The following is a 19458-nucleotide window of genomic DNA, read 5'->3' on the forward strand; positions in this document are numbered from 1 at the left end:
CATCTGCGTCTACAGATTTTGCGAATCATTTGACGGTGACGAAATGAAATTTACCAGATTACATATGCCCAGAGTGCTAAGCTTGGACTGTTTTTTTCTTCTATCCAATCTAAAAGAATTATCTAGTTATATCGGAAGAGGAAAATATGCTCTGTTTCCCCCTGATTGCATGCCAAAAATCTTTTCTATATTCTCAAATTTGTATGGTCTCTGATTTCGTTGTGAGAGCAGGATTGCCATCAAGTCAAATTTGCAACAGAAATCTTTTGTTGTTAATTTAGCAATGTCAAATTTCTTGATTTATTAGAAAGCATAAAAAATATTATGTAGATTTGGAATCGGTATAATGTAATGGTTTAATTATGTGGTGGTTTAATGATTTTTATGCTAGTTTTGTTACCCATTGTCACTTTCTAATATTTTTTAGTTTTGTTTATTTTTGACTGAAAATGGTCATATAGACATTATTGTAGTCAAAATTTCCTCTCATAACTATATAATTGTGTAGCCATTATTCAACAACCAAACCAGTGGTGTTTCAAATTCTTTTAAGATGTAAACACAATCCACCCAACTCTTGTTAGGCTCCAAATAAAATTATTTTGATGTCATTGCTTGAAATAATAAAGGGATGGTTGCGAATTTCAAATGGGGAGTTTTGAGATTACCTTCTTGACTAGTCATCTTCTTGTCATTCTACACTTGCAAAGGTGACTTTATTCTGTTTTATGCCTTCACCTTTTTTTTTTTTGTTGTTTAGCACTATTTACACATATTGTTGAGTGACCTTCACTAGGGGAAGAATACCAATTACCACCCATATTCTAATTACTGTTCATTCTTGCCCACCCAACACCCCAATTAATAACTTTAAAGAAACCAAAAAAATGATAACTAAAAGCCCATTAATAAATTTCACATGTAACAAAAGCCACCCACTTTACCTCCCAATAGTTAGAATTTTTGGACTTCAATTGGAGGAGTTGTGCAACTTTAAAGGAATCCATAGTGCATGACTGTTGTGACATTTGTGCATAAGTATTGGCCATTTTTGAGGTGGTTGTACTACATGGTTATTGGGGCATCTTTAAGTGTGTATCAGACGACACTTTGAAATGTCACTTTTTGACCCTTGCACACATAACAGATCTCACACCATGTGTCAGTACTACCCAAAATATTGAACAATAGCTATACGTAGTTTAAGTCACATATAAATAAAACCAAAATATCGTCTAAATTTGATGTACCATTTAAGATATGTGGGTGCACGAAGTTAGCTTTAATAGCTACTAGTACACTTCTATATACCTTTGGCGAGGGTTTCAACAGATATGTCAATGTTTGCAAAATTCAAGTTTTGTGACCTTAATAAGTGAATGGTATAATGGAATTGCAAACATGCACGCAGTTTAATATGATTTTTTTATACTATGGATGACTAACTACACCTACGTTTTAATACTACAACAATATTTCTTGAATGAATAGGTTAGAAACACTTTTTTTTTTCATGTGAATGCTATAATAATTGCTTATTTAAAATGATATTATAAAATGATACATAGAAAAGAAAAATATTTTCTTGTACTTTTAGTTTTCAAAAAAAATAAATATATATAGGTATATGTATGTTGGTTATTTTGATTGTCTTCGTTAACACTTCTATTAATTTAATCCTTTAAGATAAAATGGCATTTTAGTATTTTACTTTAATCAATATATAATATCCAAACTTCGAAGGAAGAAAAATAATACTCTATTTTAACTAAATGCAAGTTTAGTTTCTATTGAGAAAAAATAATATTTTTATTTTATTTTTTGGTTTAAAATAGTCAAAATTAAAAATTAAGTCCTCATTAAAGAAACTGTTAGAGTACACGTGTCTATTGCGTATTCCATGTGTGGGATATTACTTAAATAGAGCTTTATTTTTTTTTCAAATGTACAATGCTAATCAGAATTATTTGAGAAAATAATGAAGTTCACTACTCACACATTTGGCATGGGCGCCCCGTGCAAAACTCATGCGCAGGGGAGAAGACAAACTCAGTTCAAGGTTTGAAATCTGTGCATCACAGGTTCCAGGTTCGAACCTTGTGAAGCCCATAGTTGAATCACAAACACAGAAATATACAAATCTCACACAACATCACAGGTTCCAGGTTCGAACCTTGCGAAACCCACATCTGAATCACAAACACAGAAATATACAAATCTCACACAACATCACCACCTACAGTTGTGAAGACACTAAAATAGCCCAGCTACTATGTATTTCTGTGTTTGTGATTCAACTGTGGGCTTCACAGAGATCGAACCTGGAATCTCCTCTTTCCTTTCAACAACTCCCCTACACTGTTCCTCCCATTTCGGTTCTGTTAGCCCCCTTTCCTTAGGAGGAGGCCATCTTCCTCAAATACCTAGAAGCTCCAGAAGCAGAAACAAAAATAGAAGGGCATACAAAGCGTTATTATGAAATCTGCGCTAGAGTTGTTTTGCAGGAATTATTTTTGGCATTCTGTTCGGGGTGTTCTTCACCGCTGGAGCGAGCTATATTTATGTTACTCGTAAAATCTATATCAGGACTCGGAGTAGCTCCATCAGAGCTGTTGTTTAATGAAGCCTGTATTACCTGTTATTTCCTTTTTTGTTCTTTTGTTGTTCATGGGAGTCGAACCCTGGTCTAGCTCGTTGAATAGTTGGGCGTAGATATTTTGAGGTAGCGTCGTACGTAGGGACAGAAGTAAAAGTAAATGTCTTTCTGGCCGTAATTGTTGAATTTGGATTTTTTTTTTGGTTGTTGAAAGGAAACAAGATTAAAAAAATGAAGGATATTTTTTCTGGTATGGGTTTAACGTTTCATTATTAAAAGACAATTCTTATATTCCTATAACAAAGTAAAGGAAGCTTAGGTTTATCAAGTAACATATGCATAGTCACGATATTACAATTTCTATTTTATTAAAATATTAAAATATTTATATTTGTTTATAGGTCTTTGGTTTGTTGGTGAAGTTGAAAGGTTCTTGCTGAGTGGAAGGCTCTAACATCTAAAAGGGATGAGGCCAAGATCATGCTTTTGGCTTGGGTAGCAAAAAACGAATTTTGCACAAAACTCCATAAACAATACCCATAAGTATTAGCGTTATATTCAAAAACAAATTGCACTAGCACTTGCATAAAAAAAGCTCGGCTATTGTATCACTAGGTGCATGAATCCACTTGTGGGTCCATTTATTTCTTCTAGATGACTGGAAATATGACATAGATAAGCTCATAATGATGAGTTGCTACTATAGTTTTGTAAACAATTATATGTAAAGCCTTATTTACACTTAGATATTGATTATACATTTTTCCCTACACATGTTGGATAGAGGAGAGGGAAGTTTACTAACGAATCTTAGTACATACATGCAAATTTTCCACCACCCATGAACAGGAGGCACTTTGTTGGTCCAAACCTTCTGGTTCTTCCAAAATGTTCGGAACTAGTAGCAACTAGAGACTCAACATTCACCTCTTCTAGATATGACATTTTTTAGAGAATTACCGTGCTATTGCTAGTGAGGTTGATCGGTTGCCATCTGATCATGTTGGTAGATATTTGTTACATCCATTTATTAGCATTCCTCCCATCGAGACTATATTGACTAGCTATGATCCTTGCATTTATGTTGATCTACCATCACCATTCAATGTGGCAAAGATGAGTGGAGTTACTATCTTATATAATTTGAGTGCATACCTCAACATTGATTTATTAGATGCATATAAGTTTGCTGGCGATGATCATGGGATTCCACTTGATGCCCTATCTACACATATCATATGATATTTTGGTAGACAAAAGATCCATAGTGAGGAAACTTCAATGGGTTTAGGGGGACATTAGGATGCTCTAGTTGATCCTACAATCCCTTTAGCATGTTCAAAATCAAGTTGAGGTTATTGTGCTAGATTTTATTGGAGGTGAATATAGAAGGCTTCTTTTTCGAATTGATACTACACCATCTAAACATGTCACCATGTGCCTTCATTCTTTTGACCTCAGTGGGATTGAAGGGCCCTTGATGTTGTAATTGAGGTACATTTATATATTGCATATGATTTTATTATCACATTTTCAAGCTCTAACTCTTGATTGATATCACGTATGAATCATTTATTATACAATTATTATTGTTTTTCCTAACTTTAGAGATTTGTTGTATTGGTGACCCTACACATCATCATGAAGTATTTAAATCACCTAGCATTTACACACACATAGCTTTACACAAACACATCAAGTACATTTTTTCTAACTTTGCATGCATGTTTAGCTGTCATATATAGGTTCCAAGATCGGGTCATGATTCTATTGAGAGTCCTATGCAACATCATTTACATGATGCAAAATATGGATATTAGGTAATTTAGGTTGAACACATGAATTTAAATTCAATTTTAGTTGTAACATTATATGCATACTTGTACATTTCATATATTTTTAATTATTAAACAATATATATAATTTAATGCTCATGTACATGTCAAATATAATTTTATGTTTTTGGATATGCAATTTAATGTGTAAGCTCGACACATGACTCAGGACCGAGCAGTTATCTTGGAGAAAATGAGATTCAATCGATCCATAGACATAGATATTCTTATTTATAATATGTTTTCTTTAATATTTATTATCAAATATACACTTATGTATTATTGATATGTTTCTTGCATACTACATACACTTATGCTTTACGAACACTATTTATTTATCATGTGTAGAGGTACCTGTTTATATTTATAGATCACATACATGTATATGATGTTTAGTTATTGAATTGTATTTAGAAGTTTTGCATGCTAATTTTACTATTTACTTGTAGCATGAAGAATTTTTGTGATTAAATAGATTTATACATAAACATCACTGTATTCATAAGATGATATTTTACCATGACCATATTAGGTTCCTAAATATGTGTGTATCCGATATGAAATTTTAGATAATTTAAAGTAGGTTCCCAAATATATGTGCATCTGATATGAAATTTTAGATAATTTAATGAAATAATTTATTTAAACAATTGGGTTTTTAATTTTATATGAATGGTTATAATGTATCCTATTTTCTCTCTCTATATCCGATTTGATTTCAATTATAAATGTTATAATTAATTTGTGATCATCAATTGCTATCTTATGATGCACACTTCATCAATATTATATAGGATAACTAGATAAAAAAAATGAAAAGGACATGAAAGAATAATATGGTAAATCAATTAGATATAAGAAACAAACATATTTTTGAGAGCATCATAGTAGAATACTCTAAACATTTCATAGAGCATATTATCTTAGGTTTGTTTCATGCTTTCCTGTCATCCTTGAATCTTCCCTTAGAACTATAAGACCTATTTGCTAAGGCTTTGACCAGGGAAAACTTGACCCTTGCAATTTAAGTAGATTCTCGAAAATGTTTGTAAACACAACTAATGCCTATAAGTATTCAAACACCAAAGATTAAATCTCAAATCTATTAAATAAAAGAATAGTATCAACCTTTACATTCCAAACTGAAGGAGATTGTTTCAATCCAAATATAGTCTTTCATAGTTGACATTCTTAGTTGGAGTTATCATGTTAACTCTCTCTCTCTCTCTCTCTCTCTCTCTCTCTCTCTCTCTCTCTCTCTCTCTCTCTCTCTCTCTCTCTCTCTCTCTCTCTCTCACTCACACACTCACACACACACACACACACACACACACACACACACACACACACACACACACACACACACACACACACATGCTTAAATAATTTCAGTGGTCCAAAAAGGTTTTTGAAAATTTATGTAATTTGATGTTTTATTTAAAAAAAATTATGTAAATGTACAACTTGTTCTTAAGTAACTTTTGAGGTTTTTAACTTATAATTTTTTTTTTTAAACTCTAAAAGTGATGTTCTACTCTTACTTTTGTATTTATTATATTTAATGTGTAACTTTTGTAATATGACTAATAATTCATTATTCATATTTTATGTATGTCTTTTTAGCTTAATAAATTTCTTGTAGATACACCTCTAAATTAATACCTTATTATGTGCACGTGTTGGGGTTCCTTAAATGATCAAAATACATTCCAATATATCACTTCAATACTAGGGGAAAAGGGATAATCTAATAAGTGCAATACATGATGTGTTAGAAGTTGGCAAGTATGTGCAAAAAGGGTTGGGATATTCTATTGATCACTTTATATAGGTCAGTCAAAGAAAACATAGGTGGAAAGGATAGAATTACAAGAAGTTAGATAAGATTGTGCCACCCCAATTGAAATTGTGTGCATGGCCATATTTATAGACAAATTAGGTGTTGCTACAACGGTAATGACAAAGTTTATAGCTATGATTTAATATTAAATATATAGATTTGATCTCAATTGCATCAATTGATCAACCCAACAACAACAACATCTCAAGATTGACAAAGAGTTGAAAAGTTTATGAATGATACATCAATTAGTGAAGATGATGGTATGCCTATTAATTCAACCCCTAAATGACTTTGTGAACTAGATCTTCCAACTCATTTCAACTTAATGAAAAATATCTTTTAATTTAAATTTAGATCATAACATTGTAATTTAATTTTTTTTTATATATAATCAAATTATTTCCATAAAAATAAATTATAAGCAAGAATGAATGTATCAACCTTTAAACCTATGAATTAAATTTGACGGTCTATCCCGCCTGTTTAGCCCCCATTGCCTCTCAATAGGGTTTCAAAGAAATTCACATTGATAATTTGATGGCGTCGTCTAAACAGATTCAAGCTTTTTTTTCATGGTAAAATAATTGTCATATGAACGGGACAACATCAAACAGAATTCCATAAACAAGGTGAAATAACAGAATTCCCTGTGCAACATCTGCGTCTACAGATTTTGCGAATCATTTGACAGTGACGGAATAAAATTTAGCAGATTACATATGCCCAGAGTACTAAGCTTGGACTGTTTTTTTCTTCTATCAAATCTAAAAGAATTATCTAGTTATATGGGAAGAGGAAAATATGCACTGTTTCCCCCTGATTTGTATGGTCTCTGATTTCCTTGTGAGAGCAGAATTGCCATCAAGTCAAATTTGCAACATAAATCTTCTGTTAATTTAGCATTTCAAATTCTTCTGAGATGTAAACACAAACCACCCAAGTCTTGCTAGGTTTCAAATAAACTTCTTTTGATGGTTGCGAATTTCAAATGGGGAGTTTTGAGATTACCTTCTTGATGAGTCATCTTCTTGTCATTTACACTTGCAAAGGAGACTTTATGCTACTTTATGCCTTCATCTTTTTTAATCATTTAGTGCTATTTACACATATTGTTGGGTGATCTTCACTACGAGAAGAATACCGATTACCATCCATATTCCAATTACTGTTCATTTTGCTCACCCAACACCTCAATTCTCAACACCTCAATTACTAACTTTAAAGAAACTAAAAAAAGGATAACTAAAGGCTCATTAATAAATTTCACATGTAACAATAGCCACCCACTTTACCCCCAGTAGTTAGAATTTTTGGACTTCAGTTGGTGGAGTTGTGCAACTTTATTGGTACCCATAGTGCATGATTGTTGGGACATTTGTGTATAAGTATTGACCATTTTTGAGGTGGTTGTAGTACATGGTTATTGGGACATCTTTAAGTGGGTATCAGATGACACTTTGAAATACCATTTTTTGACTCTTGCATGCATAATAGATCCCACAACATGTGTCGTTACTACCCAAAAGCTTGAACAATAGCTATATGTAGTTTAAGTTGCATACAAAGACAATTGAAATATCATCGAAATTCGATGTACCATTTAAGATTTGTGGGTGTGTAAAGTTAGCCATAATAGCTATCGGTACACTTCTATATGCCTTGTGTGAGGATTTCAATAGATATTTGAATGTGTGTAGCCTCAAAAAGAAGTTGCCTCTCTGCACATTGCAACATAATCATCCATATGAGGGTTTCTCTTTCCTTTTCTCATTGCCTAGTGTAATACACAAGGAGTCTTCTAGAGCCCCTTTTTAGTGGCAACTTCTCAACATTTCAACCTAATCAATGATTTTTGCTCCTCCATGTGGGTTTGCATTCCATCTCACTTCTACATGTCATTCATTCCATACACCAAGGCAACAATTTCTAAGTGGTATCAATCAAACCCTTTTTGGCACTTTAATTGAACGTAAAAAACCTCCACCTTATTTGTTGTAACATGTCACTCCAAATTTATTGTCATATTTTGTAATTGATAGCACTTTATGTAACCATTAACATTTTATGCTCACCTATAGTGGTTAATTTCTGCCAGTTTAGCTAACCCAATAAGTGCTCATAGGGGGCAAAGTCTTTTTATTTTTCCCATAACTACACAGTTTCTCTTTTTATCTCAGTTTTTGGAGGAAGCACTTCCTCACATGGACTTCATGTCATGACCCATATTATTACTATTTAGTAAATTTATTTAATTTTATGTTTTCTTTATTATTTATAACAAAATATATCTATGACCATTTTAACCTAGATTTGAAATTATTATTGAAAACTATTTATGTCAAATTCCAAATTGTATCTTTTAGAGAAGCATACTTTAAAATGAAGGTAAGAAAATAACAACCACTCTCTTTGTGAAGGCTAATTTTTGAGCGATTGGAGGGAAGAGTGGTGTTAGTGGGTGTAGTTGTGTCATGGATTCTCCATGCAATAAACCGCCACTTTTTACCATAATCAAATTCCTACTTTCTAGCACTAAAAAATGCATAGTTACCTCCAGTTTTTTAGGGACAACCCCTACAAAAAAATATAGATCATTTGATATCATTCCGGACCTATCTTGTGGGCTAATATGGGGTATGGGAGTTGTAGCTTCTAGGAAAACATTCTTAACTTTCATGGGAAGTGGAGGAGAAATATACTTCATGTTCTTTCATTCAAATACAAAAGTCATTTATCAAGGGAGCTAGGAAAGGAAAATGGTGTGATTGCTATCAGGAGTGACAAAATGGTATTTGCTTCCTTTTTCTCATAACTTGAATTTGATCAGACTTAAGTATTATTGATACTTTAGATATGACTTTAGATAATTAGAAAAATAATCATAATATTGACTATTGACTTTATATGCATTCTTAATTTGGATTATGGAGAAATTAACCATCATGTTCTATTTGAAATACATGAAAATTCAATGATGATTATTGAGTTGATTTACTAACATACTAATGCAAAATTCAAGTTTTGTGACCTTAATAAGTGAATGGTGTAATGGAATTGCAAACATGCACATAGTTTAATATGATTTTTTTATACTATAGATGACTAGCTCCACACATATTTTAATACTACAACAATATTTCTTAAATGAATAGGTTAGAAACACCTTTTTTTCATGTGAATGCTATAATAATTGCTTGCTTCAAATGATATTATAAAATAAAATGATACATAGAAAAGAAAAACGTTTTCTTATACTTTTAGTTTTCAAAAAAAAAATATAAATAAATATATGTATATTGGTTATTTTGATAGTCTTCAAAAACACATCTACTAATTTAATCCTTAATATAAAATGACATTTTAGTTTTTTACTTTTCTAAAATAGTTAAAATAAAATGAATACTTAACATAAAGTTGAATCAATATATAATATTCAACGAAGGAAGAAAAATAATACTCTATTTTAACTAAATGGGAGTTTAGTATCTATGAAACAAAAATAGAAGGGCATACAAAGCGTTACCATGAAAATCTGAGGGAAAGTAGTTTTGCATCAATCATTTTTGGCATTCTGTTCGAGGTGTTCTTCACCGCTGGAGAGAGCTATATTTATGTCAGTTGTAAAAGAAATATCAGGAGTAACTCTATCAGAGCTATTGTTTAATGAAGCCTGTATTACCTGTTAATTCCTTTTTTGTTCTTATGTTATTCATGGGAGTCGAACCCTGGTCTAGTTCGTTGAATAGTTGGCCATAGATATTTGGTGTCTTTTTGGCTGTAATTGTTGAATTTGGATTTTTTTGGTTGATTGAAAAAAAGATTAAAAAAATGGGGGATATTTTTTTCTAAAATAATGTAACTATTTTGAATGGAATGGGTTTAATGTTTCCTTATTAAGATAATTCTTATATTGCCTAACAAAGTAAAGGAAGCTCTACCTTTGGATATGATGTACAAGGTTTCGGGTTCCCTCAAAATTTGTTTTTGCTTAATCAAAAACAAAGTAAAGGAAGCTTAAGTTTATTGAGCGACCTATGTATAGTCGCAATATTATAATTTCTATTTTATTAAATTACTTAAATAGGTCTATATTTGTCTATTGGCCCTTGGTTTGTAGGTGAAGTTGAAAGGCTCTTAATGAGCCCACTAGGGATCAAGTCTTGTTGAGCGCAAGGCTTTGACATCTAAAAGGGATGAGGACAGGATTGTCCTGACTCTTAGCCAAAGAGGTTCTTGTTTTCTCATATCGGGTAGCAAAAATCAAATTTGTGGACAAACCTCCATAAAAAATACTGGGTCAATAAGCAAAAAAAAATATTGTGGACAAACCTCCATAAAAAATACCAACAATTATTAGCAGTACATTTGAAAAGAAGTTATAGTAGCATTTGTATAAAAAAGAGAGGCTATTAAATCGCTAAGTGCATGAATGCACTTGTAGGTCCATTTATTTCTTCTAGATGATTGGAAACACGACACACATGAGCTCATAATGATGAGTTGACACTATATTTTTGTAAATAATCATATGTAAAGTTTATTTACACCTAGATATCAATTATACATCTTTCCCTACACATGTTGGATAGGGGAGAGGGAAGTTTACTAACAAACCTTAGTACAAACATGAAATTTTTCCACCGCCCATGAACAAGAGGAAATAGTATATCCAAACCTTTTAGTTCTTCCAAAATGTTCGAAACTAGCAGTACCTGCAGACTCAACACTCACCTCTTCTAGATGTGACATTTATTTAGAGAATTGCCACTATTGCTAGTGAGGTTGATCATTTGTCATTTGATCATGTTGGTAGATATTTGTTACATCCATAGTTTAGCACTCCTTTCATCAAGACTATCTTGAGTAGCTATGATCCTTACATTCATGTTGATCCACCCTCACCATATGATATGGCAGAGATGAGTGGAGTTACTATCTTATGAAATTTGACTTACACATACCTCATTATTGATTTATTAGGTGTATATAAGTTTGTTGGTGATGATCATGGGATTCCACTTCTTTCTATATCCACACATATCAAATGATATTTTGGTAGACATTAGATCCATGGTGAGGGGGATATTACGATGTTCTAGTTGATCCTATAATCCCCTTACCATGTTCCAAGTCAAGTTGAGGAATTGCTATACTAGATTTTGTTATATATACACTTAAGTGAGGCTCAATCCATCCTTAAACATATAGGCATTCTTATTTATAAGTTGTTTTCATTGATATTTATTAAATTATATATACACTTATGTATTATTGATATATTTTTTGCATACTATATAAACTTATGTTTTATGAAATTATTGATTTATCCAGTGTAGAGGTACTTGTTTATATTTATATATCACATGTTAATATATGATGTTTAGTTATTGACTTGTATTTATAATTTTTGCATGCTAATTTCACTATTTACTTATGGCATGAATAATTTTTGTGATAATGAGACATGTACGTAAATATTACTATATTTATAAGATGGTATTTTACTATAACCTTAGTAGGTTCCTAAATATATGTGCATCTAATATGAACTTTTAAATAATTTAATGAAATGACTTTTTTAAATAATCAGGTTTTGAAATTAATATTAATGGTTATAAGATATCACATTTTGTCTCTCAATTCAATTTGATTTCAATATAAATGTCATAAATTAATGTGATCATCAATGGATATCATTATGTACATTTCATATAGGATAGCTAGATAAAAGAATGGAAAGGAAATGAAAGAACAATATAGTAAATTAAATTAGATATAAGAAACAAACATATTTTTGAAAGCATCATAGTAGAATCATCTAAATATTTTTTAGAGCATATTATCTTAGGGTTGTTGGATACTTTCTTGTCATCCATATATCTTTCCTTAGAACTATAGGACCTATTTTCTAAGGGTTGAACCAAGGAAAAAATTGACCTTTGCAACTTTTTTAGATTCTCAAAAGTGTTTGTAAACACAACTAATACCTATAAGCACTAAAATATCAAAGATTAAGGTGAGTGACTTGTAGTATTTTGTGACTTACAAAATCAGTTTCATGAATTTTTTTATTTGATTCAACATAATTTATTACTTCTAGTCCCAACTTATTTAACTAGGCTAATAAATTGTTTTAATGATTTAATTAGCCTATAAAATATTTTTGTAATATTTTCAATTGTCATTATATCATGTGTTCACAACAAATAAATAAATAAAGTGCCTACAAAAAATCAAGCCTACTTAAGTGTAAGGAACCAAAACCCTTAGATGACGATACGAGGTCCTACTGTACACAAATTTGACAAAATAAGCACCTCTCAATTTTTTCTTAATATAGAACAAAGAAAATTTACAAAAAATATAAGCTACCAATAAGTAGTTGAAATGAATTATAATACAACTCTCGAGGATAATAAAGTTCATACAACTGAACCAGATTTGAACTAAATGTCAAGATTAGAATTGGAACAATTTACATGAAAACAAAATTCATGCAATTGAACAAGATTTGAATTCGAATTGAAACACTTTCTGTAAATCAAGAAATTTCTATAAAAAGCTTGTGATGACTTAAAATATGAAAATATGCAACACCACTAAACCCATTGGATTCTAAATAATTAAATTACACTAATATCCAAATTATTGTCAAAAGACATTTGATTTAATAGCAAAGTCCATGCTATAATCACTTAAATGATAGTAAGTTCAACTCTTCTTCAAAACAATATATATCCAAATTACAACCACAAACAAATAATAACAACTGATTCAACAATTGATTCAACTGATTGTGGAGTGTGGTGGGGTGTGCGGTAGGGTTGGAGGTCCTTCTCTGAGCCCTGCTTGAAATCTCACTATTGACTAGTTCGAGGGTCATGGCCCTCAATCTTTGGGGCTTTTGGGTCTTGTTCCAGATGGGTGTGAGAGTCCTCCTCTTTTCTGTTTGGCTAATGGACGGTTTTCTTTTGGCTGGGTTTTTCTCTTAACCTGGAGAAGCCATACCAAGGCTTTTTGCAATGCTGCTGGTGTTGGTGCGGCCAGGGTTTGGTGTTTCTATTTTGGCCCTTTCGGTCTGATGGCTGCAAATCTTGTGGAGATGCTCGTGGAGATGTTTGGTGGTGGAGTCTGTGCGCTTTCCTGGTGCGGGAAGGACGTGGTGAGGGGAGGAGCTTCTGTTGCTAGGTTCCTTTTTGGGTTTGTGGCCTCTCCTCTCTTTGTTCTTTTCCTCTTGTTTTTGTGGGATTTTTCTAAGTTGGGTCACCCTCTTCTTGTGGTTGTGGGACTACTTCTATGGTACACTATGAGAGGGATTTATGGGCTTCCGGACCTTTCCTTATCCTTGTCTGTTTGAGGTGACCCTTTCTCCTATGGAGGTGGAGATTTGGTGGAAGGGATTGGTTTGGTTTCTATTGGCTGTTGTGGACTTTGGGCTGTCATTTCGCCTTCTTTTTTGTTCTATTGAGGTGGACATCTTTCCTATTGAGGTGGGGATATGGTTGGAAGAGGCTATCCGATTGCTTCTGCTGTTCAAGCTGTTGGTGAATATTGCTTGTTTTTTCTCTCATGGTTGTCTCTACTGGAAAGTCTGGGTTTCTCTTTTCCCTGTTTCCCAGCATGTTTTAGGGCTTGACTCTTTATTGCTGTCTTTTTGTTCGGCCCTCTTATTTCAGGTTTTGGGAGCCTTTAAAAACCCATTGTCGGGCTGTGGGAGCCTTGTTTTTTTCTTAGGTAGGCTGGATGCTGGTACTTTTCAAGGGCCTAGCTTGGCCTGTTGTTGTCCCTATTTTTGGTTAAGGGTTGATTTTGTGTTTGGTGACCCATTTTCTTTGTTGAAGGTTAAGGGATCATGGGAAAACCCTTTGATGGTTTTGGGTGCCAGCTCAAAACCCATATTGAAGGTTGGGGTGCCTTTCAAAACCCATATTGAAGGTTGGGGGTGCCTTTCAAAACCCTTTGTGTCCAGATTGGGTTTGTATGATCAATTATTCTAATCTGGAGTTTATGATGGAGGTTATGGGTGTCTAGATCCACCCATGGTTGCAATTGCATGTTAAGGGCCCCCCTGTAAAACCCTTGTGTTTGTTCTTGGGGGTGATCCTTTCAATCCTGGATCTGGTAGGCCTGCTGGTTTTCTATGTCTATTCTTTTTAGCAACATCGTTATGCATTAGTTGGAAGCTGAAGAGTCAGCTATGCTAATTTTTGGTTGTGGTTTTCTTTATTAATATTTTCATGCAGCCTGCTTTGTTGGGTTCTAGATCTCAGTAAAATCTATTGGATTTCAGAACCCTTCAAAACCTGTTGTATAAGGTTTCTGATCCCCTTAAAACCCATTTTCCCTTAATAAAAAACAATTACAAGAAAAAAAGCATTTATCTTTTACCACTGACCCTTTGTATGACCTTACCTCCAAATATCTAGACCAAGGTTCGACTCTAATGAACAACAGAAGAACTAAACAAGGAGAAAAGAAGAGGTATTACATGCTTTTATTAAACACCAGTTGTGACAGAGTTAACCGTGATATTGTTTTTACGAGAGAAATAAATGTAGCTCAATCCAGCGGAGAAGAACATCCCGAACAGAATGCCAAACATGATCACTGTATAACCACCTTCGCTCAGAACTTCTGTTTCTATTTCTGTTTTTGATCCTAGAGCTTCTACTTGAGGAAAGTGGCCTTCTTCGAGTCAAAATGGAGCCAACAACACCGATACGGAGGGAGATGGTGTGGGGGAACTGTTTACAGAAGAACGAAGAGGTTCCAGGTTCGAACCCTGTCTTAAGTCGATAATATTTAAATTATTATTATTTTTTTATGCAATATCTTCTTGTTTGATATAGGAGCCTGAGCTTATGCTGATATATCTTCCATTGAGAGTCTATTTGTGCTAATAATTTTTCGTCTAGAGTCAAGGATTGACGGATATTCATTATGCCAAAATCATCTAAGGTATGCTGTCAACCTCATCTTTTGTATGCCGTCTCTAATGATTTGAACCGTGATGGATGACATAATTAAGGAACATATTAGTATTCTCATCAGTTGAACTTCAACCCTTTGATAATTTTTACGTTTTATATAATTGTATAGTTTTTGAGTCAATTTTTATTGAGTTATATTTTAATTTTTAAAATTTAAAATTTTATTTTGAACGTTTGAATTTCTTGATAAATAAAGGTATATAAATACTATTATGTTACAATTCTATAATGAGATTAGTTCCTTAATTTTTACATTACTTTTTATGTACAAGTTTTTTTAAATTTCTTTTTAATAACACTAGGTCTGTATCAAACAATATTATAAAATGCAAAAGCAGAAAATAGATACAATACAAAAATAATTTGTTGTTAAAAGACACCAAGGAGAAGATATGTACAATACCTAAATATATGCACATTTAATATAAAATTTTAGATAATTTAAAGAAAGGAATTTATTTAAGAAATTAGGTTTTGAAATTCATGTGAATGGCTATAATGTATCATATTTTCTCTCTAGAAATTTGATTTGAATTCAGTTATAAGTTTCATAAATAATATGATCATCATTGACTATCATACGATGCACATTTCATAAACACTAGATAATATAGCTAGGTAAAATAATTGAAAATAAATGAAAGGACAATAAGGTCAATTAAATTAGATATAAGCAATGAACACATTTGTGAGAACATCATGACTTAAAATCACCTAAGCATTTGTTAGATTATATTATCTTAGGTTTGTTGCATGCTTTATTGCCATCCTTGAATCTTCCCTAAGAACCATAAGATGTATTTGCTAAGGGTTTGACCAAGGAAAAATTGATTTTTTCAACTTAAGTAGATCTATTGAAAAGTGTTTGTAAACAACACTAGTAACTATAAGATTTCAAGCATCAAAGATTAAGGTGAGTGAATTGTAGTAGTTTTTGAAGTGATAGCTATACTTGTGATTTAAAAGATCAATTTTGTGCAATAGGTTAAGTCCACACTCTTAGGGACCACCTCCATAATTGTGGATTCAATACCAAACAATTCACAGTCAACTTTTTAGGACAATAATATAAGGCAAAAATTGAAACCTCAACAATTAAATCCTTAAGACAACCATTTTCTCATCAGAATTAGAGGTAAGCACCCATGTGCTTATTTTGTTTTATTTTATTTTCACATCTATTTTTTATATTTATTTACATTTGCACAAATAGTCAAATCGTATTTCTAATCAATCTATGTTAATTAAATGCTTATTATTTGCTATATCACAATACTTTAATATTTAATATTTAACTCTATCATAATACTTTAATATGAAAAAAAGATTCCTCCTTGTTGCTTAGGAAAAAATGTAAAAAATATTATATTGCATTAACATTTTGATATATTTAATATTTTATAATTAATTTAGATAAAGGTACATTACATATGCATAATAGTAAAAAATGCATAGACATGCTCTTTTCCCTTATTTTTTGGGCCACTCTGATTGGAGTGTCCAAAATGCAATAACAAGTTTACAAATGGCATATTCTGGCATGAGTTCAACTATCACTTCAAATCTAGTTCCTAATATCTTATCCTAGAATATTGGTATTAATCCCTAGATCCTCCATTATATATCCAAACCTTAACTTTTAAAATTCAAAATTATATCATATTGACCTTTTCTCCAATCATTATGAACACAAATAGAGCGTGCTTGCATTGATTTGTGTTCTATGTTGGTTTATTTAAAAACATTCACACATTCAGTTGAAATCATCAAATAATTCTAGAACATTTAGGAGTTAGAAACATAAAATTTTAATAGTCCAAAAATGTTCTAGTTATTGATTTTGTTGGATTCAACTATTAGATATTTTTATGTCCAATGTTTTAGATCAAACTCTATGATCCATCATCATGGAATGAAAGCATGAGAAAAAGTGAAATGAGAGATATAGCAGACCTAGGTGCCTAAATCAAAAGAGAGAGTACATTGAGACCATGATAGAAAAATGATTAGAGACTTACATCACCATTTATCATTTGAGGTACATTGCAATATGCTTTCTTGTTGTCTTAGACTTTTTGTTCCAAATTCATTGAATTGTTCATCCTAAGGGGTTTGATTGAGGAGAACATGTTTCTTATGATTCTCCAAATTCTTCAAAGAAATTTGTAAACACCACTAATCCTTACTGAGATTTAGACATTATAAGATCAACACGAATAGGTTTCAACAAACAAAATTGTGTCCACTATTTCAAGTACAGGCTAGTTGACTTTAATTGGCATGAATATCGGGTCTATAGATATAGATCTCAACAAGAGAGATGCATAATCAATTCTAGACTTTGGGACACTTATTTGATCAACTTCTAATATTATAGCTTTATGGGCTAATTTGGTTCCTAACATCTTCAACACCGATTTCCCATCTCTAAAACCAAGTCAAATATTTTATTTAAATTCACTAATTAATGTATTTAATTGAACATAATTTATTATTTCTAGTCCCAACTTATTGAACTAGGCTAATGGTTTAGTTAATTTTGTTTCGATGATTTTATTAGTCTAAAATATACTTATGTATATGTTTATGTCATTATAGTGTGTTCATGTCAAATAAATAAACAAAGAGCCTACCAAAAATCGAGCCTAGCTAAATGTAAGGACCCAAAACCCTTAAATAGTGAGAACGAGTGTACTACAAAATAAGCACCCTTCAATTTTTTTATATATTGAACAAAACAAATTTACAAAGAATACAAGTTACGAAGAGAAATAAAATAAACTTTCAAAGATAACAAAATACATACAACTAACTAAGATTTGAACTAAAATGCTTTACATGGAAACAAAATTCATATAATTGAACAAGTTTTTAATTGAAACACTTTACATGAATACTTTTTTTTTTGACAAAATAAACTCCCTACAAATTTTGACTCTAAATAGAAAGAAACAATAGCTCTTATTAAAAAAAATGACATCATAAGATATTTTCAAATTTCCAATTGAAAAATAAACAAAACACACAGTACTCAAAATCTAAAATAAATTTAAAAAGCCAATTGTATAAGATCAATTTTCCCAACTTGTAACAGAAAGTCTAAGGAACAGGACCACCAAACATATTCCATAAAAAGCTTGTCACGACATTAAATCTGAAAATATGCAACAACACGACTAAATGCATCCCATCCAAAATAATTACATTACGATCATAGCCAGTTAATAACAACTGGCTCAACAATTACAACAGAAAAGACATTTACCTTTACCAACGAACTATTCAACGGACCACGTAGACCAGGGTTCGACTCCCATGAACAACAGAAGGACATGTATTTCAGGCTTCCATTAAACAGTAGCTCTGATAGAGTTACTCCTCCTCATATTGATTTTACGAGTGACATAAATATATCTCGCTCCAGCGGCCAAGACCACACTAAGCAGAATGGCAAAAACAATTCCTGCAAAACCACCTTCGCTTAGAATTTCATGGTAACGCTTTGAATACCCTTCTGTTTCTATTTCTGGAGCTTCTATTTGAGGAAGGTGACCTTTTTCTAGTGAAGATGGGGATGACAAAATCGAAACTGGGGGAGACATTGTGGGGAAACTGTTTATGGAAGTAAGAGGAGGTTCCGGGTTCAAACCCTGTGAAGCCCACAGCTGAATCACAAACACAGAAAAATGCAGTAGCCTGGCCATTTTTGTGTGTACAGTTCACAACTCCAGGTGGTGATGGTGTGGGTTTTATAAGCCTGGCCAGGTCTTGGATGTTGTCGTAAAAAGAAAAACGAGTGGGACCATATTTATGACTGTGATCACGCATTTGTGCCGGTAAAAGATTAATTGGGGTCTGACGTAGTAAAGCACTACATTATCTGTCATTATTATCTTGGGTTCATTGTTGTTTGATCTGGGAGCATGAGTTTATGGTGATATCTTTTTGATTGAGAGTTTATCTATGTTAATATCTTTTTATATGAGGCTCAAAGATTGAGGACTATTCATTTGGTCAAAGTCGTTGAAGGTATGATCTCAACCTCATCTTTTATATCATACTTCTAAGGGTTTGAATCTTGGTGGATGACATAATTAAGGAATATATCAGTACTCTTACCAATTGAACTATGGTGAATTGCATTTTGACGATTCTTTTTGGTTCTCCCCATATGCGACTGAACATCTTACAGCA

The sequence above is a fragment of the Cryptomeria japonica genome, chromosome 11 (assembly GCF_030272615.1).
Source record: "Cryptomeria japonica chromosome 11, Sugi_1.0, whole genome shotgun sequence".
Lineage (NCBI taxonomy): Eukaryota > Viridiplantae > Streptophyta > Pinopsida > Cupressales > Cupressaceae > Cryptomeria > Cryptomeria japonica.